At 42.5% G+C, this 24,959-nt stretch overlaps 30 non-coding genes across 30 annotated transcripts; all 30 read right to left on the reverse strand.

Annotated features, from left to right (window-relative positions):
* Positions 1-207: 207 nt before the first annotated feature.
* On the reverse strand, positions 208-280 carry TRNAV-AAC (transfer RNA valine (anticodon AAC)). The gene has a single exon. It is a non-coding gene; the product is annotated as a tRNA-Val (tRNA).
* Positions 281-1,035: 755 nt separating this feature from the next.
* On the reverse strand, positions 1,036-1,108 carry TRNAV-AAC (transfer RNA valine (anticodon AAC)). Its single transcript has one exon. It is a non-coding gene; the product is annotated as a tRNA-Val (tRNA).
* A 755-nt stretch (positions 1,109-1,863) lies between these two features.
* Positions 1,864-1,936, reverse strand: TRNAV-AAC (transfer RNA valine (anticodon AAC)). The gene has a single exon. It is a non-coding gene; the product is annotated as a tRNA-Val (tRNA).
* A 65-nt stretch (positions 1,937-2,001) lies between these two features.
* On the reverse strand, positions 2,002-2,074 carry TRNAV-AAC (transfer RNA valine (anticodon AAC)). Its single transcript has one exon. It is a non-coding gene; the product is annotated as a tRNA-Val (tRNA).
* Positions 2,075-2,553: 479 nt separating this feature from the next.
* Positions 2,554-2,626, reverse strand: TRNAV-AAC (transfer RNA valine (anticodon AAC)). The gene has a single exon. It is a non-coding gene; the product is annotated as a tRNA-Val (tRNA).
* A 65-nt stretch (positions 2,627-2,691) lies between these two features.
* TRNAV-AAC (transfer RNA valine (anticodon AAC)) lies at positions 2,692-2,764 on the reverse strand. Its single transcript has one exon. It is a non-coding gene; the product is annotated as a tRNA-Val (tRNA).
* Positions 2,765-3,381: 617 nt separating this feature from the next.
* On the reverse strand, positions 3,382-3,454 carry TRNAV-AAC (transfer RNA valine (anticodon AAC)). The gene has a single exon. It is a non-coding gene; the product is annotated as a tRNA-Val (tRNA).
* A 203-nt stretch (positions 3,455-3,657) lies between these two features.
* Positions 3,658-3,730, reverse strand: TRNAV-AAC (transfer RNA valine (anticodon AAC)). The gene has a single exon. It is a non-coding gene; the product is annotated as a tRNA-Val (tRNA).
* A 203-nt stretch (positions 3,731-3,933) lies between these two features.
* TRNAV-AAC (transfer RNA valine (anticodon AAC)) lies at positions 3,934-4,006 on the reverse strand. The gene has a single exon. It is a non-coding gene; the product is annotated as a tRNA-Val (tRNA).
* Positions 4,007-4,484: 478 nt separating this feature from the next.
* On the reverse strand, positions 4,485-4,557 carry TRNAA-AGC (transfer RNA alanine (anticodon AGC)). Its single transcript has one exon. It is a non-coding gene; the product is annotated as a tRNA-Ala (tRNA).
* An 893-nt stretch (positions 4,558-5,450) lies between these two features.
* On the reverse strand, positions 5,451-5,523 carry TRNAV-AAC (transfer RNA valine (anticodon AAC)). Its single transcript has one exon. It is a non-coding gene; the product is annotated as a tRNA-Val (tRNA).
* Positions 5,524-6,278: 755 nt separating this feature from the next.
* On the reverse strand, positions 6,279-6,351 carry TRNAV-AAC (transfer RNA valine (anticodon AAC)). The gene has a single exon. It is a non-coding gene; the product is annotated as a tRNA-Val (tRNA).
* Positions 6,352-6,830: 479 nt separating this feature from the next.
* Positions 6,831-6,903, reverse strand: TRNAV-AAC (transfer RNA valine (anticodon AAC)). The gene has a single exon. It is a non-coding gene; the product is annotated as a tRNA-Val (tRNA).
* A 755-nt stretch (positions 6,904-7,658) lies between these two features.
* Positions 7,659-7,731, reverse strand: TRNAV-AAC (transfer RNA valine (anticodon AAC)). The gene has a single exon. It is a non-coding gene; the product is annotated as a tRNA-Val (tRNA).
* A 479-nt stretch (positions 7,732-8,210) lies between these two features.
* Positions 8,211-8,283, reverse strand: TRNAV-AAC (transfer RNA valine (anticodon AAC)). The gene has a single exon. It is a non-coding gene; the product is annotated as a tRNA-Val (tRNA).
* A 755-nt stretch (positions 8,284-9,038) lies between these two features.
* TRNAV-AAC (transfer RNA valine (anticodon AAC)) lies at positions 9,039-9,111 on the reverse strand. The gene has a single exon. It is a non-coding gene; the product is annotated as a tRNA-Val (tRNA).
* A 65-nt stretch (positions 9,112-9,176) lies between these two features.
* Positions 9,177-9,249, reverse strand: TRNAV-AAC (transfer RNA valine (anticodon AAC)). The gene has a single exon. It is a non-coding gene; the product is annotated as a tRNA-Val (tRNA).
* Positions 9,250-10,280: 1,031 nt separating this feature from the next.
* Positions 10,281-10,353, reverse strand: TRNAV-AAC (transfer RNA valine (anticodon AAC)). The gene has a single exon. It is a non-coding gene; the product is annotated as a tRNA-Val (tRNA).
* Positions 10,354-10,970: 617 nt separating this feature from the next.
* TRNAV-AAC (transfer RNA valine (anticodon AAC)) lies at positions 10,971-11,043 on the reverse strand. The gene has a single exon. It is a non-coding gene; the product is annotated as a tRNA-Val (tRNA).
* A 755-nt stretch (positions 11,044-11,798) lies between these two features.
* TRNAV-AAC (transfer RNA valine (anticodon AAC)) lies at positions 11,799-11,871 on the reverse strand. Its single transcript has one exon. It is a non-coding gene; the product is annotated as a tRNA-Val (tRNA).
* An 893-nt stretch (positions 11,872-12,764) lies between these two features.
* TRNAV-AAC (transfer RNA valine (anticodon AAC)) lies at positions 12,765-12,837 on the reverse strand. Its single transcript has one exon. It is a non-coding gene; the product is annotated as a tRNA-Val (tRNA).
* Positions 12,838-14,144: 1,307 nt separating this feature from the next.
* On the reverse strand, positions 14,145-14,217 carry TRNAV-AAC (transfer RNA valine (anticodon AAC)). The gene has a single exon. It is a non-coding gene; the product is annotated as a tRNA-Val (tRNA).
* A 1,020-nt stretch (positions 14,218-15,237) lies between these two features.
* On the reverse strand, positions 15,238-15,310 carry TRNAV-AAC (transfer RNA valine (anticodon AAC)). Its single transcript has one exon. It is a non-coding gene; the product is annotated as a tRNA-Val (tRNA).
* A 2,679-nt stretch (positions 15,311-17,989) lies between these two features.
* On the reverse strand, positions 17,990-18,062 carry TRNAV-AAC (transfer RNA valine (anticodon AAC)). The gene has a single exon. It is a non-coding gene; the product is annotated as a tRNA-Val (tRNA).
* Positions 18,063-18,679: 617 nt separating this feature from the next.
* Positions 18,680-18,752, reverse strand: TRNAV-AAC (transfer RNA valine (anticodon AAC)). Its single transcript has one exon. It is a non-coding gene; the product is annotated as a tRNA-Val (tRNA).
* Positions 18,753-20,051: 1,299 nt separating this feature from the next.
* TRNAV-AAC (transfer RNA valine (anticodon AAC)) lies at positions 20,052-20,124 on the reverse strand. The gene has a single exon. It is a non-coding gene; the product is annotated as a tRNA-Val (tRNA).
* A 1,307-nt stretch (positions 20,125-21,431) lies between these two features.
* On the reverse strand, positions 21,432-21,504 carry TRNAV-AAC (transfer RNA valine (anticodon AAC)). Its single transcript has one exon. It is a non-coding gene; the product is annotated as a tRNA-Val (tRNA).
* A 1,307-nt stretch (positions 21,505-22,811) lies between these two features.
* Positions 22,812-22,884, reverse strand: TRNAV-AAC (transfer RNA valine (anticodon AAC)). The gene has a single exon. It is a non-coding gene; the product is annotated as a tRNA-Val (tRNA).
* A 617-nt stretch (positions 22,885-23,501) lies between these two features.
* TRNAV-AAC (transfer RNA valine (anticodon AAC)) lies at positions 23,502-23,574 on the reverse strand. The gene has a single exon. It is a non-coding gene; the product is annotated as a tRNA-Val (tRNA).
* A 1,307-nt stretch (positions 23,575-24,881) lies between these two features.
* Positions 24,882-24,954, reverse strand: TRNAV-AAC (transfer RNA valine (anticodon AAC)). Its single transcript has one exon. It is a non-coding gene; the product is annotated as a tRNA-Val (tRNA).
* Between the last annotated feature and the right edge of the window lie 5 nt (positions 24,955-24,959).

A 24,959-nucleotide genomic window follows, 5' to 3' on the forward strand; every position in this document is an offset into this window, starting at 1 on the left:
ATACTTGGTTATTATGAGTTTTCGAAGAGATCTACCTTATTATTATGTCTAATCACGATGGTCAAAACATGTATCAACCAGGGCTCGAACCTGCGACCATCCGCGAGTTAGGCGGACGTGATAACCACCACACCATAGATACGTGTTAATATAAAGTTTTCGAAGAGATCCAGCTTATTACTATGCCTAATCACGATGGTCAAAACATGTATCTATCAGGGTTCGAACCTGACACCTTCCGCGTGTTAGGCGGACGTGATAACCACTACACCATAGATACTTGGCTATTGTAAGTTTTCGAAGAGATCTACCTTATTATTATGTCTAATCACGATGGTCAAAACATGTCCCTACCAGCGCTCAAACCTGGGACCTTCCGCGCTTTAGGCAGACGTGATAACAACTACACCATAGATACGTGTTAATATAAGGTTTTCGAAGAGATCTAGCTTATAACTATGTCTAATCACGATGGTCAAAACATGTATCTATCAGGGCTCGAACCTGACACCTTCCGCGTGTAAGACGGACGTGATAACCACTACATCATATATACTTGGTTATTATGAGTTTTCGAAGAGATCTACCTTATTATTATGTCTAATCACGATGGTCAAAACATGTATCTACCAGCGCTCAAACCTGGGACCTTCCGTGTGTTAGGCGGACGTGATAACCACTACACCATAGATACTTGGTTATTGTGAGTTTTCGAAGAGATCTACCTTATTATTTTGTCAAATCACGATGGTCTAAACATGTATCTACCAGGGCTCGAACCTGGGACCTTCCGAGTGTTAGGCGGACGTGGTAGCCACTACACCATAGATACGTGTTAATATAAAGTTTTCGAAGAGATCTAGCTTATAACTATGTCTAATCACGATGGTCAAAACACTTATCTATCAGGGCTCGAACCTGACACCTTGCGTGTGTTAGGCGGACGTGATAACCACTACACAATAGATACGTGTTAATATAAAGTTTTCGAAGAGATCTAGCTTATAACTATGTCTAATCACGATGGTCAAAACATGTATCTACCAGGGCTCGAACCTGGGACCTTCCGCGTGTTAGGCGGACGTGATAACCACTACACCATAGATACTTGGTTATTGTGAGTTTTCGAAGAGATCTACCTTATTATTATGTCTAATCACGATGGTCAAAACATGTAACTATCAGGGCTCGAACCTGACACCTTGCGCGTGTTAGGCGGGCGTGATAACCACTTCACCATAGATACTTGGCTATTGTGAGTTTTCGAAGAGATCTAACTTATAATTATGTCTAATCACGATGGTCAAAACATGTATCTACCAGGGCTCGAACCTGGGCCCTTCCGCTTGTTAGGCGGACGTGATAACTACTACACAATAGATACGTGTTAATGTAAAGTTTTCGAAGAGATCTAGCTTATAACTATGTCTAATCACGATGGTCAAAACACTAATCTATCAGGGCTCGAACCTGAGACCTTCCGCGTGTTAGGCGGACGTGATAACCACTACAACATAGATACTTGGTTATTCTAAGTTTTCGAAGAGATCTACCTTATTATTATGTCTAATCACGATGGTCAAAACATGTCCCTACCAGCGCTCAAACCTGGGACCTTCCGCGTGTTAGGCAGACGTGATAACTACTACACAATAGATACGTGTTAATATAAAGTTTTCGAAGAGATCTAGCTTATTACTATGTCTAATCACGATGGTCAAAACATGTATCTATCAGGGCTCGAACCTGACACCTTCCGCGTGTTGGGTGGACGTGATAACCACTGCACCATAGATACTTGGTTATTGTGAGTTTTCGAAGAGATCTACCCTATTATTATGTCTAATCACGATGGTCCAAACATGTCCCTACCAGGGCTTGAACCTGGGACCTTCCGCGTGTTAGGCGGACGTGATAACCACTACACCATAGATACTTGGTTATTGTGAGTTTTCGAAGAGATCTACCTTATTATTATGTCTAATCACGATGGTCAAAACATGTATCAACCAGGGCTCGAACCTGGGACCTTCCGCGTGTTAGGCGGACGTGATAACCACCACACCATAGATACGTGTTAATATAAAGTTTTCGAAGAGATCCAGCTTATTACTATGTCTAATCACGATGGTCATAACATGTAGCTATCAGGGCTCAAACCTGGGACCTTCCGTGTGTTAGGCGGACGTGATAACCACTACACCATAGATACTTGCTTATTGTGAGTTTTCGAAGAGATATACCTTATTATTTTGTCAAATCACGATGGTCTAAACATGTATCTACCAGGGCTCGAACCTGGGACCTTCCGAGTGTTAGGCGGACGTGGTAGCCACTACACCATAGATACGTGTTAATATAAAGTTTTCGAAGAGATCTAGCTTATAACTATGTCTAATCACGATGGTCAAAACACTTATCTATCAGGGCTCGAACCTGACACCTTGCGCGTGTTAGGCGGACGTGATAACCACTACACAATAGATACGTGTTAATATAAAGTTTTCGAAGAGATCTAGCTTATAACTATGTCTAATCACGATGGTCAAAACATGTATCTACCAGGGCTCGAACCTGGGACCTTCCGCGTGTTAGGCGGACGTGATAACCACTACACCATAGATACGTATTAATATAAAGTTTTCGAAGAGATCCAGCTTATTACTATGTCTAAACACGATGGTCCAAACATGTCCCTACCAGGGCTTGAACCTGGGACCTTCCGCGTGTTAGGCGGACGTGATAACCACTACACCATAGATACTTGGTTATTGTGAGTTTTCGAAGAGATCTACCTTATTATTATGTCTAATCACGATGGTCAAAACATGTATCAACCAGGGCTCGAAACTGGGACCTTCCGCGTGTTAGGCGGACGTGATAACCACCACACCATAGATACGTGTTAATATAAAGTTTTCGAAGAGATCCAGCTTATTACTATGTCTAATCACGATGGTCATAACATGTAGCTATCAGGGCTCAAACCTGGGACCTTCCGTGTGTTAGGCGGACGTGATAACCACTACACCATAGATACTTGCTTATTGTGAGTTTTCGAAGAGATATACCTTATTATTTTGTCAAATCACGATGGTCTAAACATGTATCTACCAGGGCTCGAACCTGGGACCTTCCGAGTGTTAGGCGGACGTGTTAGCCACTACACCATAGATACGTGTTAATATAAAGTTTTCGAAGAGATCTAGCTTATAACTATGTCTAATCACGATGGTCAAAACACTTATCTATCAGGGCTCGAACCTGACACCTTGCGCGTGTTAGGCGGACGTGATAACCACTACACAATAGATACGTGTTAATATAAAGTTTTCGAAGAGATCTAGCTTATAACTATGTCTAATCACGATGGTCAAAACATGTATCTACCAGGGCTCGAACCTGGGACCTTCCGCGTGTTAGGCGGACGTGATAACCACTACACCATAGATACTTGGTTATTGTGAGTTTTCGAAGAGATCTACCTTATTATTATGTCTAATCACGATGGTCAAAACATGTAACTATCAGGGCTCGAACCTGACACCTTGCGCGTGTTAGGCGGACGTGATAACCACTACACCATAGATACTTGGCTATTGTGAGTTTTCGAAGAGATCTACCTTATTATTATGTCTAATCACGATGGTCAAAACATGTATCAACCAGGGCTCGAACCTGGGACCTTCCGCGTGTTAGGCGGACGTGATAACCACCACACCATAGATACGTGTTAATATAAAGTTTTCGAAGAGATCCAGCTTATTACTATGTCTAATCACGATGGTCATAACATGTAGCTATCAGGGCTCGAACCTGGCACCTTGCGCGTGTTAGGCGGACGTGATAACCACTACACAATAGATACGTGTTAATATAAAGTTTTCGAAGAGATCTAGCTTATAACTATGTCTAATCACGATGGTCAAAACATGTATCTACCAGGGCTCGAACCTGGGACCTTCCGCGTGTTAGGCGGACGTGATAACCACTACACCATAGATACTTGGTTATTGTGAGTTTTCGAAGAGATCTACCTTATTATTATGTCTAATCACGATGGTCAAAACATGTAACTATCAGGGCTCGAACCTGACACCTTGCGCGTGTTAGGCGGACGTGATAACCACTACACCATAGATACTTGGCTATTGTGAGTTTTGAAGAGATCTACCTTATTATTATGTCTAGTCACGATGGTCAAAACATGTATCTACCATGGCTCGAACCTGGGACCTTCCGCGTGTTTGGCGGACGTGATAACTACTACACAATAGATACGTGTTAATATAAAGTTTCCGAAGAGATCAAGCTTATTACTATGTCTAATCACGATGGTCAAAACATGTATCTATCAAGGCTCGAACCTGACACCTTCCGCGTGTTAGGCGGACGTGATAACCACTACACCATAGATACTTGGTTATTGTGAGTTTTCGAAGAGATCTACCTTATTATTATGTCTAATCACGATGGTCAAAACATGTATCTACCAGGGCTCGAACCTGGGACCTTCCGCGTGCTTGGCGGACGTGATAACTACTACACAATAGATACGGGTTAATATAAAGTTTTCGAAGAGATCCAGCTTATTACTATGCCTAATCACGATGGTCAAAACATGTATCTATCAGGGTTCGAACCTGACACCTTCCGCGTGTTAGGCGGACGTATTAACCACTACACCATAGATACTTGGCTATTGTAAGTTTTCGAAGAGATCTACCTTATTATTATGTCTAATCACGATGGTCAAAACATGTCCCTACCAGCGCTCAAACCTGGGACCTTCCGCGCTTTAGGCAGACGTGATAACAACTACACCATAGATACGTGTTAATATAAGGTTTTCGAAGAGATCTAGCTTATAACTATGTCTAATCACGATGGTCAAAACATGTATCTATCAGGGCTCGAACCTGACACCTTCCGCGTGTAAGACGGACGTGATAACCACTACATCATATATACTTGGTTATTATGAGTTTTCGAAGAGATCTACCTTATTATTATGTCTAATCACGATGGTCAAAACATGTATCTACCAGCGCTCAAACCTGGGACCTTCCGTGTGTTAGGCGGACGTGATAACCACTACACCATAGATACTTGGTTATTGTGAGTTTTCGAAGAGATCTACCTTATTATTTTGTCAAATCACGATGGTCTAAACATGTATCTACCAGGGCTCGAACCTGGGACCTTCCGAGTGTTAGGCGGACGTGGTAGCCACTACACCATAGATACGTGTTAATATAAAGTTTTCGAAGAGATCTAGCTTATAACTATGTCTAATCACGATGGTCAAAACACTTATCTATCAGGGCTCGAACCTGACACCTTGCGTGTGTTAGGCGGACGTGATAACCACTACACAATAGATACGTGTTAATATAAAGTTTTCGAAGAGATCTAGCTTATAACTATGTCTAATCACGATGGTCAAAACATGTATCTACCAGGGCTCGAACCTGGGACCTTCCGCGTGTTAGACGGACGTGATAACCACTACACCATAGATACTTGGTTATTGTGAGTTTTCGAAGAGATCTACCTTATTATTATGTCTAATCACGATGGTCAAAACATGTAACTATCAGGGCTCGAACCTGACACCTTGCGCGTGTTAGGCGGGCGTGATAACCACTTCACCATAGATACTTGGCTATTGTGAGTTTTCGAAGAGATCTAACTTATAATTATGTCTAATCACGATGGTCAAAACATGTATCTACCAGGGCTCGAACCTGGGACCTTCCGCTTGTTAGGCGGACGTGATAACTACTACACAATAGATACGTGTTAATATAAAGTTTTCGAAGAGATCTAGCTTATAACTATGTCTAATCACGATGGTCAAAACACTAATCTATCAGGGCTCGAACCTGAGACCTTCCGCGTGTTAGGCGGACGTGATAACCACTACAACATAGATACTTGGTTATTCTAAGTTTTCGAAGAGATCTACCTTATTATTATGTCTAATCACGATGGTCAAAACATGTCCCTACCAGCGCTCAAACCTGGGACCTTCCGCGTGTTAGGCAGACGTGATAACTACTACACAATAGATACGTGTTAATATAAAGTTTTCGAAGAGATCTAGCTTATTACTATGTCTAATCACGATGGTCAAAACATGTATCTATCAGGGCTCGAACCTGACACCTTCCGCGTGTTGGGTGGACGTGATAACCACTGCACCATAGATACTTGGTTATTGTGAGTTTTCGAAGAGATCTACCCTATTATTATGTCTAATCACGATGGTCCAAACATGTCCCTACCAGGGCTTGAACCTGGGACCTTCCGCGTGTTAGGCGGACGTGATAACCACTACACCATAGATACTTGGTTATTGTGAGTTTTCGAAGAGATCCAGCTTATTACTATGTCTAATCACGATGGTCATAACACGTAGCTATTCGGGCTCAAACCTGGGACCTTCCGTGTGTTAGGCGGACGTGATAACCACTACACCATACATACTTGCTTATTGTGAGTTTTCGAAGAGATATACCTTATTATTTTGTCAAATCACGATGGTCTAAACATGTATCTACCAGGGCTCGAACCTGGGACCTTCCGAGTGTTAGGCGGACGTGGTAGCCACTACACCATAGATACGTGTTAATATAAAGTTTTCGAAGAGATCTAGCTTATAACTATGTCTAATCACGATGGTCAAAACACTTATCTATCAGGGCTCGAACCTGACACCTTGCGCGTGTTAGGCGGACGTGATAACCACTACACAATAGATACGTGTTAATATAAAGTTTTCGAAGAGATCTAGCTTATAACTATGTCTAATCACGATGGTCAAAACATGTATCTACCAGGGCTCGAACCTGGGACCTTCCGCGTGTTAGGCGGACGTGATAACCACTACACCATAGATACTTGGTTATTGTGAGTTTTCGAAGAGATCTACCTTATTATTATGTCTAATCACGATGGTCAAAACATGTAACTATCAGGGCTCGAACCTGACACCTTGCGCGTGTTAGGCGGGCGTGATAACCACTTCACCATAGATACTTGGCTATTGTGAGTTTTCGAAGAGATCTAACTTATAATTATGTCTAATCACGATGGTCAAAACATGTATCTACCAGGGCTCGAACCTGGGACCTTCCGCTTGTTAGGCGGACGTGATAACTACTACACAATAGATACGTGTTAATATAAAGTTTTCGAAGAGATCTAGCTTATAACTATGTCTAATCACGATGGTCAAAACACTAATCTATCAGGGCTCGAACCTGAGACCTTCCGCGTGTTAGGCGGACGTGATAACCACTACAACATAGATACTTGGTTATTCTAAGTTTTCGAAGAGATCTACCTTATTATTATGTCTAATCACGATGGTCAAAACATGTCCCTACCAGCGCTCAAACCTGGGACCTTCCGCGTGTTAGGCAGACGTGATAACTACTACACAATAGATACGTGTTAATATAAAGTTTTCGAAGAGATCTAGCTTATTACTATGTCTAATCACGATGGTCAAAACATGTATCTATCAGGGCTCGAACCTGACACCTTCCGCGTGTTGGGTGGACGTGATAACCACTGCACCATAGATACTTGGTTATTGTGAGTTTTCGAAGAGATCTACCCTATTATTATGTCTAATCACGATGGTCCAAACATGTCCCTACCAGGGCTTGAACCTGGGACCTTCCGCGTGTTAGGCGGACGTGATAACCACTACACCATAGATACTTGGTTATTGTGAGTTTTCGAAGAGATCCAGCTTATTACTATGTCTAATCACGATGGTCATAACACGTAGCTATTCGGGCTCAAACCTGGGACCTTCCGTGTGTTAGGCGGACGTGATAACCACTACACCATACATACTTGCTTATTGTGAGTTTTCGAAGAGATATACCTTATTATTTTGTCAAATCACGATGGTCTAAACATGTATCTACCAGGGCTCGAACCTGGGACCTTCCGAGTGTTAGGCGGACGTGGTAGCCACTACACCATAGATACGTGTTAATATAAAGTTTTCGAAGAGATCTAGCTTATAACTATGTCTAATCACGATGGTCAAAACACTTATCTATCAGGGCTCGAACCTGACACCTTGCGCGTGTTAGGCGGACGTGATAACCACTACACAATAGATACGTGTTAATATAAAGTTTTCGAAGAGATCTAGCTTATAACTATGTCTAATCACGATGGTCAAAACATGTATCTACCAGGGCTCGAACCTGGGACCTTCCGCGTGTTAGGCGGACGTGATAACCACTACACCATAGATACTTGGTTATTGTGAGTTTTCGAAGAGATCTACCTTATTATTATGTCTAATCACGATGGTCAAAACATGTAACTATCAGGGCTCGAACCTGACACCTTGCGCGTGTTAGGCGGACGTGATAACCACTACACCATAGATACTTGGCTATTGTGAGTTTTCGAAGAGATCTAACTTATAATTATGTCTAATCACGATGGTCAAAACATGTATCTACCAGGGCTCGAACCTGGGACCTTCCGCTTGTTAGGCGGACGTGATAACTACTACACAATAGATACGTGTTAATATAAAGTTTTCGAAGAGATCTAGCTTATAACTATGTCTAATCACGATGGTCAAAACACTAATCTATCAGGGCTCGAACCTGAGACCTTCCGCGTCTTAGGCGGACGTGATAACCACTACAACATAGATACTTGGTTATTCTAAGTTTTCGAAGAGATCTACCTTATTATTATGTCTAATCACGATGGTCAAAACATGTCCCTACCAGCGCTCAAACCTGGGACCTTCCGCGTGTTAGGCAGACGTGATAACTACTACACAATAGATACGTGTTAATATAAAGTTTTCGAAGAGATCTAGCTTATTACTATATCTAATCACGATGGTCAAAACATGTATCTATCAGGGCTCGAACCTGATACCTTCCGCGTGTTGGGTGGACGTGATAACCACTGCACCATAGATACTTGGTTATTGTGAGTTTTCGAAGAGATCTACCCTATTATTATGTCTAATCACGATGGTCCAAACATGTCCCTACCAGGGCTTGAACCTGGGACCTTCCGCGTGTTAGGCGGACGTGATAACCACTACACTATAGATACTTGGTTATTGTGAGTTTTCGAAGAGATCTACCTTATTATTATGTCTAATCACGATGGTCAAAACATGTATCAACCAGGGCTCGAACCTGGGACCTTCCGCGTGTTAGGCGGACGTGATAACCACCACACCATAGATACGTGTTAATATAAAGTTTACGAAGAGATCCAGCTTATTACTATGTCTAATCACGATGGTCATAACATGTAGCTATCAGGGCTCGAACCTGACACCTTTCGCGTGTTAGGCGGACGTGATAACCACTACACCATAGATACTTGGCTATTGGGAGTTTTCGAAGAGATCTACCTTATTATTATGTCTAATCACGATGGTCAAAACATGTAACTATCAGGGCTCGAACCTGACACCTTGCGCGTGTTAGGCGGACGTGATAACCACTACACCATAGATACTTGGCTATTGTGAGTTTTCGAAGAGATCTAACTTATAATTATGTCTAATCACGATGGTCAAAACATGTATCTACCAGGGCTCGAACCTGGGACCTTCCGCTTGTTAGGCGGACGTGATAACTACTACACAATAGATACGTGTTAATATAAAGTTTTCGAAGAGATCTAGCTTATAACTATGTCTAATCACGATGGTCAAAACACTAATCTATCAGGGCTCGAACCTGAGACCTTCCGCGTCTTAGGCGGACGTGATAACCACTACAACATAGATACTTGGTTATTCTAAGTTTTCGAAGAGATCTAGCTTATTACTATGTCTAATCACGATGGTCAAAACATGTATCTATCAGGGCTCGAACCTGACACCTTCCGCGTGTTGGGTGGACGTGATAACCACTGCACCATAGATACTTGGTTATTCTAAGTTTTCGAAGAGATCTACCTTATTATTATGTCTAATCACGATGGTCAAAACATGTCCCTACCAGCGCTCAAACCTGGGACCTTCCGCGTGTTAGGCAGACGTGATAACTACTACACAATAGATACGTGTTAATATAAAGTTTTCGAAGAGATCTAGCTTATTACTATGTCTAATCACGATGGTCAAAACATGTATCTATCAGGGCTCGAACCTGACACCTTCCGCGTGTTGGGTGGACGTGATAACCACTGCACCATAGATACTTGGTTATTGTGAGTTTTCGAAGAGATCTACCCTATTATTATGTCTAATCACGATGGTCCAAACATGTCCCTACCAGGGCTTGAACCTGGGACCTTCCGCGTGTTAGGCGGACGTGATAACCACTACACCATAGATACTTGGTTATTGTGAGTTTTCGAAGAGATCTACCTTATTATTATGTCTAATCACGATGGTCAAAACATGTAACTATCAGGGCTCGAACCTGACACCTTGCGCGTGTTAGGCGGACGTGATAACCACTACACCATAGATACTTGGCTATTGTGAGTTTTCGAAGAGATCTACCTTATTATTATGTCTAATCACGATGGTCAAAACATGTATCAACCAGGGCTCGAACCTGGGACCTTCCGCGTGTTAGGCGGACGTGATAACCACCACACCATACATACTTGCTTATTGTGAGTTTTCGAAGAGATATACCTTATTATTTTGTCAAATCACGATGGTCTAAACATGTATCTACCAGGGCTCGAACCTGGGACCTTCCGAGTGTTAGGCGGACGTGGTAGCCACTACACCATAGATACGTGTTAATATAAAGTTTTCGAAGAGATCTAGCTTATAACTATGTCTAATCACGATGGTCAAAACACTTATCTATCAGGGCTCGAACCTGACACCTTGCGCGTGTTAGGCGGACGTGATAACCACTACACAATAGATACGTGTTAATATAAAGTTTTCGAAGAGATCTAGCTTATAACTATGTCTAATCACGATGGTCAAAACATGTATCTACCAGGGCTCGAACCTGGGACCTTCCGCGTGTTAGGCGGACGTGATAACCACTACACCATAGATACTTGGTTATTGTGAGTTTTCGAAGAGATCTACCTTATTATTATGTCTAATCACGATGGTCAAAACATGTAACTATCAGGGCTCGAACCTGACACCTTGCGCGTGTTAGGCGGACGTGATAACCACTACACCATAGATACTTGGCTATTGTGAGTTTTCGAAGAGATCTAACTTATAATTATGTCTAATCACGATGGTCAAAACATGTATCTACCAGGGCTCGAACCTGGGACCTTCCGCTTGTTAGGCGGACGTGATAACTACTACACAATAGATACGTGTTAATATAAAGTTTTCGAAGAGATCTAGCTTATAACTATGTCTAATCACGATGGTCAAAACACTAATCTATCAGGGCTCGAACCTGAGACCTTCCGCGTCTTAGGCGGACGTGATAACCACTACAACATAGATACTTGGTTATTCTAAGTTTTCGAAGAGATCTACCTTATTATTATGTCTAATCACGATGGTCAAAACATGTCCCTACCAGCGCTCAAACCTGGGACCTTCCGCGTGTTAGGCAGACGTGATAACTACTACACAATAGATACGTGTTAATATAAAGTTTTCGAAGAGATCTAGCTTATTACTATGTCTAATCACGATGGTCAAAACATGTATCTATCAGGGCTCGAACCTGATACCTTCCGCGTGTTGGGTGGACGTGATAACCACTGCACCATAGATACTTGGTTATTGTGAGTTTTCGAAGAGATCTACCCTATTATTATGTCTAATCACGATGGTCCAAACATGTCCCTACCAGGGCTTGAACCTGGGACCTTCCGCGTGTTAGGCGGACGTGATAACCACTACACCATAGATACTTGGTTATTGTGAGTTTTCGAAGAGATCTACCTTATTATTATGTCTAATCACGATGGTCAAAACATGTATCAACCAGGGCTCGAACCTGGGACCTTCCGTGTGTTAGGCGGACGTGATAACCACCACACCATAGATACGTGTTAATATAAAGTTTACGAAGAGATCCAGCTTATTACTATGTCTAATCACGATGGTCATAACATGTAGCTATCAGGGCTCGAACCTGACACCTTTCGCGTGTTAGGCGGACGTGATAACCACTACACCATAGATACTTGGCTATTGGGAGTTTTCGAAGAGATCTACCTTATTATTATGTCTAATCACGATGGTCAAAACATGTAACTATCAGGGCTCGAACCTGACACCTTGCGCGTGTTAGGCGGACGTGATAACCACTACACCATAGATACTTGGCTATTGTGAGTTTTCGAAGAGATCTAACTTATAATTATGTCTAATCACGATGGTCAAAACATGTATCTACCAGGGCTCGAACCTGGGACCTTCCGCTTGTTAGGCGGACGTGATAACTACTACACAATAGATACGTGTTAATATAAAGTTTTCGAAGAGATCTAGCTTATAACTATGTCTAATCACGATGGTCAAAACACTAATCTATCAGGGCTCGAACCTGAGACCTTCCGCGTCTTAGGCGGACGTGATAACCACTACAACATAGATACTTGGTTATTCTAAGTTTTCGAAGAGATCTAGCTTATTACTATGTCTAATCACGATGGTCAAAACATGTATCTATCAGGGCTCGAACCTGACACCTTCCGCGTGTTGGGTGGACGTGATAACCACTGCACCATAGATACTTGGTTATTGTGAGTTTTCGAAGAGATCTACCCTATTATTATGTCTAATCACGATGGTCCAAACATGTCCCTACCAGGGCTTGAACCTGGGACCTTCCGCGTGTTAGGCGGACGTGATAACCACTACACCATAGATACTTGGTTATTGTGAGTTTTCGAAGAGATCTACCTTATTATTATGTCTAATCACGATGGTCAAAACATGTATCAACCAGGGCTCGAACCTGGGACCTTCCGCGTGTTAGGCGGACGTGATATCCACCACACCATAGATACGTGTTAATATAAAGTTTTCGAAGAGATCCAGCTTATTACTATGTCTAATCACGATGGTCATAACATGTAGCTATCAGGGCTCGAACCTGACACCTTTCGCGTGTTAGGCGGACGTGATAACCACTACACCATAGATACTTGGCTATTGGGAGTTTTCGAAGAGATCTACTTTATTATTATGTCTAATCACGATGGTCAAAACATGTCCCTACCAGGGCTCGAACCTGGGACCTTCCGTGTGTTAGGCGGACGTGATAACCACTACACCATAGATACTTGGTTATTGTGAGTTTTCGAAGAGATCTACCTTCTTATTTTGTCAAATCACGATGGTCTAAACATGTTTCTACCAGGGCTCGAACCTGGGACCTTCCGAGTGTTAGGCGGACGTGGTAGCCACTACACCATAGATACGTGTTAATATAAAGTTTTCGAAGAGATCTAGCTTATAACTATGTCTAATCACGATGGTCAAAACACTTATCTATCAGGGCTCGAACCTGAGACCTTCCGCGTGAAAAGCGAACGTGATAACCACTACACCATAGATACTTGGTTATTCTGAGTTTTCGAAGAGATTTACCTTATTATTATGTCTAATCACGATGGTCAAAACATGTCCCTACCAGCGCTCAAACCTGCGACCTTCCGCGTGTTAGGCAGACGTGATAACCACAACACCATAGATACGTGTTAAGATAAAGTTTTCGAAGAGATTCAGCTTATTACTATGTCTAATCACGATGGTCAAAACATGTATCTATCATTGCTCGAACCTGACACCTTCCGCGTGTTAGGCGGACGTGATAACCACTACACCATAGATACTTGGTTTTTGTGAGTTTTCGAAGAGATCTACCTTATTATTATGTCTAATCACGATGGTCAAAACATGTCCCTACCAGCGCTCAAACCTGCGACCTTCCGCGTGTTAGGCAGACGTGATAACCACAACACCATAGATACGTGTTAAGATAAAGTTTTCGAAGAGATTCAGCTTATTACTATGTCTAATCACGATGGTCAAAACATGTATCTATCAGTGCTCGAACCTGACACCTTCCGCGTGTTAGGCGGACGTGATAACCACTACACCATAGATACTTGGTTATTGTGAGTTTTCGAAGAGATCTACCTTATTATTATGTCTAATCACGATGGTCAAAACATGTATCTACCAGGGCTCGAACCTGGGACCTTCCGCGTGTTAGGCGGACGTGATAACCACCACACCATAGATACGTGTTAATATAAAGTTTTCGAAGAGATCCAGCTTATAACTATGTCTAATCACGATGGACAAAACATGTATCTATCAGGGCTCGAACCTGACACCTTCCGCGTGTTAGGCGGACGTGATAACCACTACATCATATATACTTGGTTAGTATGAGTTTTCGAAGAGATCTACCTTATTATTATGTCTAATCACGATGGTCAAAACATGTATCTACCAGGGCTCGAACCTGGGACCATCCGCGTGTTAGGCGGACGTGATAACCACCACACAAGAGATACGTTTTAATATAAAGTTTTCGAAGAGATCCAGCTTATTACTATGTCTAATCACGATGGTCAAAACATGTATCTCTCAGGGCTCGAACCTGACACCTTCCGCGTGTTAGGCGGACGTGATAACCACTACACCATAGATACTTGGCTATTTTGAGTTTTCGAAGAGATCTACCTTATTACTATGTCTAATAACGATGGTCATAACATGTAGCTATCAGGGCTCGAACCTGACACCTTTCGCGTGTTAGGCGGACGTGATAACCACTACACCATAGATACTTGGCTATTGGGAGTTTTCGAAGAGATCTACCTTATTATTATGTCTAATCACGATGGTCAAAACATGTCCCTACCAGGGCTCGAACCTGGGACCTTCCGCGGGTTAGGCGGACGTGGTAGCCACTACACCATAGATACGTGTTAATATAAAGTTTTCGAAGAGATCTAGCTTATAACTATGTCCAACCACGATGGACAAAACATCAGGGCTCGAACCTGACACCTTCCGCGTGTTAGGCGGACGTGATAACCACTACATCATATATTCTTGGTTAGTATGAGTTTTCGAAGAGATCTACCTTATTATGTCTAATCACGATGGTCAAAACATGTATCTACCAGGGCTCGAACCTGGGACCATCCGCGTGTTAGGCGGACGTGATAACCACCACACAAGAGATACGTGTTAATATAAAGTTTTCGAAGAGATCCAGCTTATTACTATGTCTAATCACGATGGTCAAAACATGTATCTATCAGGGCTCGAACCTGACACCTTCCGCGTGTTAGGCGGACGTGATAACCACTACACCATAGATACTTGGCTATTGTGAGTTTTCGAAGAGATCTACCTTATTATTATGTCTAATCACGATGGTCAAAACATGTCCCTACCAGCGCTCAAACCTGGGACCTTCCGCGTGTTAGGCAGACGTGATAACCACTACACCATAGATACGTGTTAATATTAAGTTTTCGAAGAGATCCAGCTTATTACTATGTCTAATCACGATGGTCAAAACATGTATCTCTCAAGGCTCGAACCTGACACCTTCCGCGTGTTAGGCGGACGTGATAACCACTACACCATAGATACTTGGCTATTTTGAGTTTTCGAAGAGATCTACCTTATTACTAGGTCTAATAACGATGGTCATAACATGTAGCTATCAGTGCTCGAACCTGACACATTTCGCGTGTTAGGCGGACGTGATAACCACTACACCATAGATACTTGGCTATTGGGAGTTTTCGAAGAGATCTACCTTATTATTATGTCTAATCACGATGGTCAAAACATGTCCCTACCAGGGCTCGAACCTGGGACCTTCCGCGGGTTAGGCGGACGTGGTAGCCACTACACCATAGATACGTGTTAATATAAAGTTTTCGAAGAGATCTAGCTTATAACTATGTCCAACCACGATGGACAAAACATCAGGGCTCGAACCTGACACCTTCCGCGTGTTAGGCGGACGTGATAACCACTACATCATATATTCTTGGTTAGTATGAGTTTTCGAAGAGATCTACCTTATTATTATGTCTAATCACGATGGTCAAAACATGTATCTACCAGGGCTCGAACCTGGGACCATCCGCGTGTTAGGCGGACGTGATAACCACCACACAAGAAATACGTGTTAATATAAAGTTTTCGAAGAGATCCAGCTTATTACTATGTCTAATCACGATGGTCAAAACATGTATCTATCAGGGCTCGAACCTGACACCTTCCGCGTGTTAGGCAGACGTGATAACCACTACACCATAGATCCGTGTTAATATTAAGTTTTCGAAGAGATCCAGCTTATTACTATGTCTAATCACGATGGTCCAAACATGTATCTATCAGTTCTCGAACCTGGGACCTTCCGCGTGTAAAGCGGACGTGATAACAACTACACCATAGATACTTGGTTAGTATGAGTTTTCGAAGAGATCTACCTTATTATTATGTCTAATCACGATGGTCAAAACATGTATCTACCAGGGCTCGAACCTGGGACCATCCGCGTGTTAGGCGGACGTGATAACCACCACACAAGAGATACGTGTTAATATAAAGTTTTCGAAGAGATCCAGCTTATTACTATGTCTAATCACGATGGTCAAAACACTAATCTATCAGGGCTCGAACCTGAGACCTTCCGCGTGTTAGGCGGACGTGATAACCACTACAACATAGATACTTGGTTATTCTAAGTTTTCGAAGAGATCTACCTTATTATTATGTCTAATCACGATGGTCAAAACATGTCCCTACCAGCGCTCAAACCTGGGACCTTCCGCGTGTTAGGCAGACGTGATAACCACTACACCATAGATACGTGTTAATATTAAGTTTTCGAAGAGATCCAGCTTATTACTATGTCTAATCACGATGGTCCAAACATGTATCTATCAGTTCTCGAACCTGGGACCTTCCGCGTGTAAAGCGGACGTGATAACAACTACACCATAGATACTTGGTTAGTATGAGTTTTCGAAGAGATCTACCTTATTATTATGTCTAATCACGATGGTCAAAACATGTCCCTACCAGCGCTCAAACCTGGGACCTTCCGCGTGTTAGGCAGACGTGATAACCACCACACAAGAGATACGTGTTAATATAAAGTTTTCGAAGAGATCCAGCTTATTACTATGTCTAATCACGATGGTCAAAACATGTATCTATCAGGGCTCGAACCTGACACCTTCCGCGTGTTAGGCAGACGTGATAACCACTACACCATAGATCCGTTTTAATATTAAGTTTTCGAAGAGATCCAGCTTATTACTATGTCTAATCACGATGGTCCAAACATGTATCTATCAGTTCTCGAACCTGGGACCTTCCGCGTGTAAAGCGGACGTGATAACAACTACACCATAGATACTTGGTTAGAATGAGTTTTCGAAGAGATCTACCTTATTATTATGTCTAATCACGATGGTCAAAACATGTATCTACCAGGGCTCGAACCTGGGACCATCCGCGTGTTAGGCGGACGTGATAACCACCACACAAGAAATACGTGTTAATATAAAGTTTTCGAAGAGATCCAGCTTATTACTATGTCTAATCACGATGGTCAAAACATGTATCTATCAGGGCTCGAACCTGACACCTTCCGCGTGTTAGGCAGACGTGATAACCACTACACCATAGATCCGTGTTAATATTAAGTTTTCGAAGAGATCCAGCTTATTACTATGTCTAATCACGATGGTCCAAACATGTATCTATCAGTTCTCGAACCTGGGACCTTCCGCGTGTAAAGCGGACGTGATAACAACTACACCATAGATTCTTGGTTAGTATGAGTTTTCGAAGAGATCTACCTTATTATTATGTCTAATCACGATGGTCAAAACATGTATCTACCAGGGCTCGAACCTGGGACCATCCGCGTGTTAGGCGGACGTGATAACCACCACACAAGAGATACGTGTTAATATAAAGTTTTCCAAGAGATCCAGCTTATTACTATGTCTAATCACGATGGTCAAAACATGTATCTATCAGGGCTCGAACCTGACACCTTCCGCGTGTTAGGCGGACGTGATAACCACTACACCATAGATACTTGGCTATTGTGAGTTTTCGAAGAGATCTACCTTATTATTATGTCTAATCACGATGGTCAAAACATGTCCCTACCAGCGCTCAAACCTGGGACCTTCCGCGTGTTAGGCAGACGTGATAACCACCACACAAGAGATACGTGTTAATATAAAGTTTTCGAAGAGATCCAGCTTATTACTATGTCTAATCACGATGGTCAAAACATGTATCTATCAGGGCTCGAACCTGACACCTTCCGCGTGTTAGGCAGACGTGATAACCACTACACCATAGATCCGTGTTAAAACTAAGTTTTCGAAGAGATCCAGCTTATTACTATGTCTAATCACGATGGTCCAAACATGTATCTATCAGTTCTCGAACCTGGGACCTTCCGCGTGTAAAGCGGACGTGATAACAACTACACCATAGATACTTGGTTAGAATGAGTTTTCGGAGAGATCTACCTTATTATTATGTCTAATCACGATGGTCAAAACATGTATCTACCAGGGCTCGAACCTGGGACCATCCGCGTGTTAGGCGGACGTGATAACCACCACACAAGAGATACGTGTTAATATAAAGTTTTCCAAGAGATCCAGCTTATTACTATGTCTAATCACGATGGTCAAAACATGTATCTATCAGGGCTCGAACCTGACACCTTCCGCGTGTTAGGCGGACGTGATAACCACTACACCATAGATACTTGGCTATTGTGAGTTTTCGAAGAGATCTACCTTATTATTATGTCTAATCACGATGGTCAAAACATGTCCCTACCAGCGCTCAAACCTGGGACCTTCCGCGTGTTAGGCAGACGTGATAACCACTACACCATAGATACGTGTTAATATTAAGTTTTCGAAGAGATCCAGCTTATTACTATGTCTAATCACGATGGTCAAAACATGTATCTCTCAAGGCTCGAACCTGACACCTTCCGCGTGTTAGGCGGACGTGATAACCACTACACCATAGATACTTGGCTATTTTGAGTTTTCGAAGAGATCTACCTTATTACTAGGTCTAATAACGATGGTCATAACATGTAGCTATCAGTGCTCGAACCTGACACCTTTCGCGTGTTAGGCGGACGTGATAACCACTACACCATAGATACTTGGCTATTGGGAGTTTTCGAAGAGATCTACCTTATTATTATGTCTAATCACGATGGTCAAAACATGTCCCTACCAGGGCTCGAACCTGGGACCTTCCGCGGGTTAGGCGGACGTGGTAGCCACTACACCATAGATACGTGTTAATATAAAGTTTTCGAAGAGATCTAGCTTATAACTATGTCCAACCACGATGGACAAAACATCAGGGCTCGAACCTGACACCTTCCGCGTGTTAGGCGGACGTGATAACCACTACATCATATATTCTTGGTTAGTATGAGTTTTCGAAGAGATCTACCTTATTATTATGTCTAATCACGATGGTCAAAACATGTATCTACCAGGGCTCGAACCTGGGACCATCCGCGTGTTAGGCGGACGTGATAACCACCACACAAGAAATACGTGTTAATATAAAGTTTTCGAAGAGATCCAGCTTATTACTATGTCTAATCACGATGGTCAAAACATGTATCTATCAGGGCTCGAACCTGACACCTTCCGCGTGTTAGGCAGACGTGATAACCACTACACCATAGATCCGTGTTAATATTAAGTTTTCGAAGAGATCCAGCTTATTACTATGTCTAATCACGATGGTCCAAACATGTATCTATCAGTTCTCGAACCTGGGACCTTCCGCGTGTAAAGCGGACGTGATAACAACTACACCATAGATACTTGGTTAGTATGAGTTTTCGAAGAGATCTACCTTATTATTATGTCTAATCACGATGGTCAAAACATGTATCTACCAGGGCTCGAACCTGGGACCATCCGCGTGTTAGGCGGACGTGATAACCACCACACAAGAGATACGTGTTAATATAAAGTTTTCCAAGAGATCCAGCTTATTACTATGTCTAATCACGATGGTCAAAACATGTATCTATCAGGGCTCGAACCTGACACCTTCCGCGTGTTAGGCGGACGTGATAACCACTACACCATAGATACTTGGCTATTGTGAGTTTTCGAAGAGATCTACCTTATTATTATGTCTAATCACGATGGTCAAAACATGTCCCTACCAGCGCTCAAACCTGGGACCTTCCGCGTGTTAGGCAGACGTGATAACCACTACACCATAGATACGTGTTAATATTAAGTTTTCGAAGAGATCCAGCTTATTACTATGTCTAATCACGATGGTCCAAACATGTATCTATCAGTTCTCGAACCTGGGACCTTCCGCGTGTAAAGCGGACGTGATAACAACTACACCATAGATACTTGGTTAGTATGAGTTTTCGAAGAGATCTACCTTATTATTATGTCTAATCACGATGGTCAAAACATGTCCCTACCAGCGCTCAAACCTGGGACCTTCCGCGTGTTAGGCAGACGTGATAACCACCACACAAGAGATACGTGTTAATATAAAGTTTTCGAAGAGATCCAGCTTATTACTATGTCTAATCACGATGGTCAAAACATGTATCTATCAGGGCTCGAACCTGACACCTTCCGCGTGTTAGGCAGACGTGATAACCACTACACCATAGATCCGTTTTAATATTAAGTTTTCGAAGAGATCCAGCTTATTACTATGTCTAATCACGATGGTCCAAACATGTATCTATCAGTTCTCGAACCTGGGACCTTCCGCGTGTAAAGCGGACGTGATAACAACTACACCATAGATACTTGGTTAGAATGAGTTTTCGAAGAGATCTACCTTATTATTATGTCTAATCACGATGGTCAAAACATGTATCTACCAGGGCTCGAACCTGGGACCATCCGCGTGTTAGGCGGACGTGATAACCACCACACAAGAAATACGTGTTAATATAAAGTTTTCGAAGAGATCCAGCTTATTACTATGTCTAATCACGATGGTCAAAACATGTATCTATCAGGGCTCGAACCTGACACCTTCCGCGTGTTAGGCAGACGTGATAACCACTACACCATAGATCCGTGTTAATATTAAGTTTTCGAAGAGATCCAGCTTATTACTATGTCTAATCACGATGGTCCAAACATGTATCTATCAGTTCTCGAACCTGGGACCTTCCGCGTGTAAAGCGGACGTGATAACAACTACACCATAGATACTTGGTTAGTATGAGTTTTCGAAGAGATCTACCTTATTATTATGTCTAATCACGATGGTCAAAACATGTATCTACCAGGGCTCGAACCTGGGACCATCCGCGTGTTAGGCGGACGTGATAACCACCACACAAGAGATACGTGTTAATATAAAGTTTTCCAAGAGATCCAGCTTATTACTATGTCTAATCACGATGGTCAAAACATGTATCTATCAGGGCTCGAACCTGACACCTTCCGCGTGTTAGGCGGACGTGATAACCACTACACCATAGATACTTGGCTATTGTGAGTTTTCGAAGAGATCTACCTTATTATTATGTCTAATCACGATGGTCAAAACATGTCCCTACCAGCGCTCAAACCTGGGACCTTCCGCGTGTTAGGCAGACGTGATAACCACTACACCATAGATACGTGTTAATATTAAGTTTTCGAAGAGATCCAGCTTATTACTATGTCTAATCACGATGGTCCAAACATGTATCTATCAGTTCTCGAACCTGGGACCTTCCGCGTGTAAAGCGGACGTGATAACAACTACACCATAGATACTTGGTTAGTATGAGTTTTCGAAGAGATCTACCTTATTATTATGTCTAATCACGATGGTCAAAACATGTCCCTACCAGCGCTCAAACCTGGGACCTTCCGCGTGTTAGGCAGACGTGATAACCACCACACAAGAGATACGTGTTAATATAAAGTTTTCGAAGAGATCCAGCTTATTACTATGTCTAATCACGATGGTCAAAACATGTATCTATCAGGGCTCGAACCTGACACCTTCCGCGTGTTAGGCAGACGTGATAACCACTACACCATAGATCCGTTTTAATATTAAGTTTTCGAAGAGATCCAGCTTATTACTATGTCTAATCACGATGGTCCAAACATGTATCTATCAGTTCTCGAACCTGGGACCTTCCGCGTGTAAAGCGGACGTGATAACAACTACACCATAGATACTTGGTTAGAATGAGTTTTCGAAGAGATCTACCTTATTATTATGTCTAATCACGATGGTCAAAACATGTATCTACCAGGGCTCGAACCTGGGACCATCCGCGTGTTAGGCGGACGTGATAACCACCACACAAGAAATACGTGTTAATATAAAGTTTTCGAAGAGATCCAGCTTATTACTATGTCTAATCACGATGGTCAAAACATGTATCTATCAGGGCTCGAACCTGACACCTTCCGCGTGTTAGGCAGACGTGATAACCACTACACCATAGATCCGTGTTAATATTAAGTTTTCGAAGAGATCCAGCTTATTACTATGTCTAATCACGATGGTCCAAACATGTATCTATCAGTTCTCGAACCTGGGACCTTCCGCGTGTAAAGCGGACGTGATAACAACTACACCATAGATTCTTGGTTAGTATGAGTTTTCGAAGAGATCTACCTTATTATTATGTCTAATCACGATGGTCAAAACATGTATCTACCAGGGCTCGAACCTGGGACCATCCGCGTGTTAGGCGGACGTGATAACCACCACACAAGAGATACGTGTTAATATAAAGTTTTCCAAGAGATCCAGCTTATTACTATGTCTAATCACGATGGTCAAAACATGTATCTATCAGGGCTCGAACCTGACACCTTCCGCGTGTTAGGCGGACGTGATAACCACTACACCATAGATACTTGGCTATTGTGAGTTTTCGAAGAGATCTACCTTATTATTATGTCTAATCACGATGGTCAAAACATGTCCCTACCAGCGCTCAAACCTGGGACCTTCCGCGTGTTAGGCAGACGTGATAACCACCACACAAGAGATACGTGTTAATATAAAGTTTTCGAAGAGATCCAGCTTATTACTATGTCTAATCACGATGGTCAAAACATGTATCTATCAGGGCTCGAACCTGACACCTTCCGCGTGTTAGGCAGACGTGATAACCACTACACCATAGATCCGTGTTAAAACTAAGTTTTCGAAGAGATCCAGCTTATTACTATGTCTAATCACGATGGTCCAAACATGTATCTATCAGTTCTCGAACCTGGGACCTTCCGCGTGTAAAGCGGACGTGATAACAACTACACCATAGATACTTGGTTAGAATGAGTTTTCGGAGAGATCTACCTTATTATTATGTCTAATCACGATGGTCAAAACATGTATCTACCAGGGCTCGAACCTGGGACCATCCGCGTGTTAGGCGGACGTGATAACCACCACACAAGAGATACGTGTTAATATAAAGTTTTCCAAGAGATCCAGCTTATTACTATGTCTAATCACGATGGTCAAAACATGTATCTATCAGGGCTCGAACCTGACACCTTCCGCGTGTTAGGCGGACGTGATAACCACTACACCATAGATACTTGGCTATTGTGAGTTTTCGAAGAGATCTACCTTATTATTATGTCTAATCACGATGGTCAAAACATGTCCCTACCAGCGCTCAAACCTGGGACCTTCCGCGTGTTAGGCAGACGTGATAACCACTACACCATAGATACGTGTTAATATTAAGTTTTCGAAGAGATCCAGCTTATTACTATGTCTAATCACGATGGTCCAAACATGTATCTATCAGTTCTCGAACCTGGGACCTTCCGCGTGTAAAGCGGACGTGATAACAACTACACCATAGATACTTGGTTAGTATGAGTTTTCGAAGAGATCTACCTTATTATTATGTCTAATCACGATGGTCAAAACATGTCCCTACCAGCGCTCAAACCTGGGACCTTCCGCGTGTTAGGCAGACGTGATAACCACCACACAAGAGATACGTGTTAATATAAAGTTTTCGAAGAGATCCAGCTTATTACTATGTCTAATCACGATGGTCAAAACATGTATCTATCAGGGCTCGAACCTGACACCTTCCGCGTGTTAGGCAGACGTGATAACCACTACACCATAGATCCGTGTTAATATTAAGTTTTCGAAGAGATCCAGCTTATTACTATGTCTAATCACGATGGTCCAAACATGTATCTATCAGTTCTCGAACCTGGGACCTTCCGCGTGTAAAGCGGACGTGATAACAACTACACCATAGATACTTGGTTAGTATGAGTTTTCGAAGAGATCTACCTTATTATTATGTCTAATCACGATGGTCAAAACATGTCCCTACCAGCGCTCAAACCTGGGACCTTCCGCGTGTTAGGCAGACGTGATAACCACCACACAAGAGATACGTGTTAATATAAAGTTTTCGAAGAGATCCAGCTTATTACTATGTCTAATCACGATGGTCAAAACATGTATCTATCAGGGCTCGAACCTGACACCTTCCGCGTGTTAGGCAGACGTGATAACCACTACACCATAGATCCGTGTTAATATTAAGTTTTCGAAGAGATCCAGCTTATTACTATGTCTAATCACGATGGTCCAAACATGTATCTATCAGTTCTCGAACCTGGGACCTTCCGCGTGTAAAGCGGACGTGATAACAACTACACCATAGATACTTGGTTAGTATGAGTTTTCGAAGAGATCTACCTTATTATTATGTCTAATCACGATGGTCAAAACATGTATCTACCAGGGCTCGAACCTGGGACCATCCGCGTGTTAGGCGGACGTGATAACCACCACACAAGAGATACGTGTTAATATAAAGTTTTCCAAGAGATCCAGCTTATTACTATGTCTAATCACGATGGTCAAAACATGTATCTATCAGGGCTCGAACCTGACACCTTCCGCGTGTTAGGCGGACGTGATAACCACTACACCATAGATACTTGGC

The sequence above is a fragment of the Phalangium opilio genome, unplaced genomic scaffold (genome assembly GCF_054372755.1).
Source record: "Phalangium opilio isolate 3A_F unplaced genomic scaffold, DU_Popi_V2 ptg000046l_1, whole genome shotgun sequence".
Lineage (NCBI taxonomy): Eukaryota > Metazoa > Arthropoda > Arachnida > Opiliones > Phalangiidae > Phalangium > Phalangium opilio.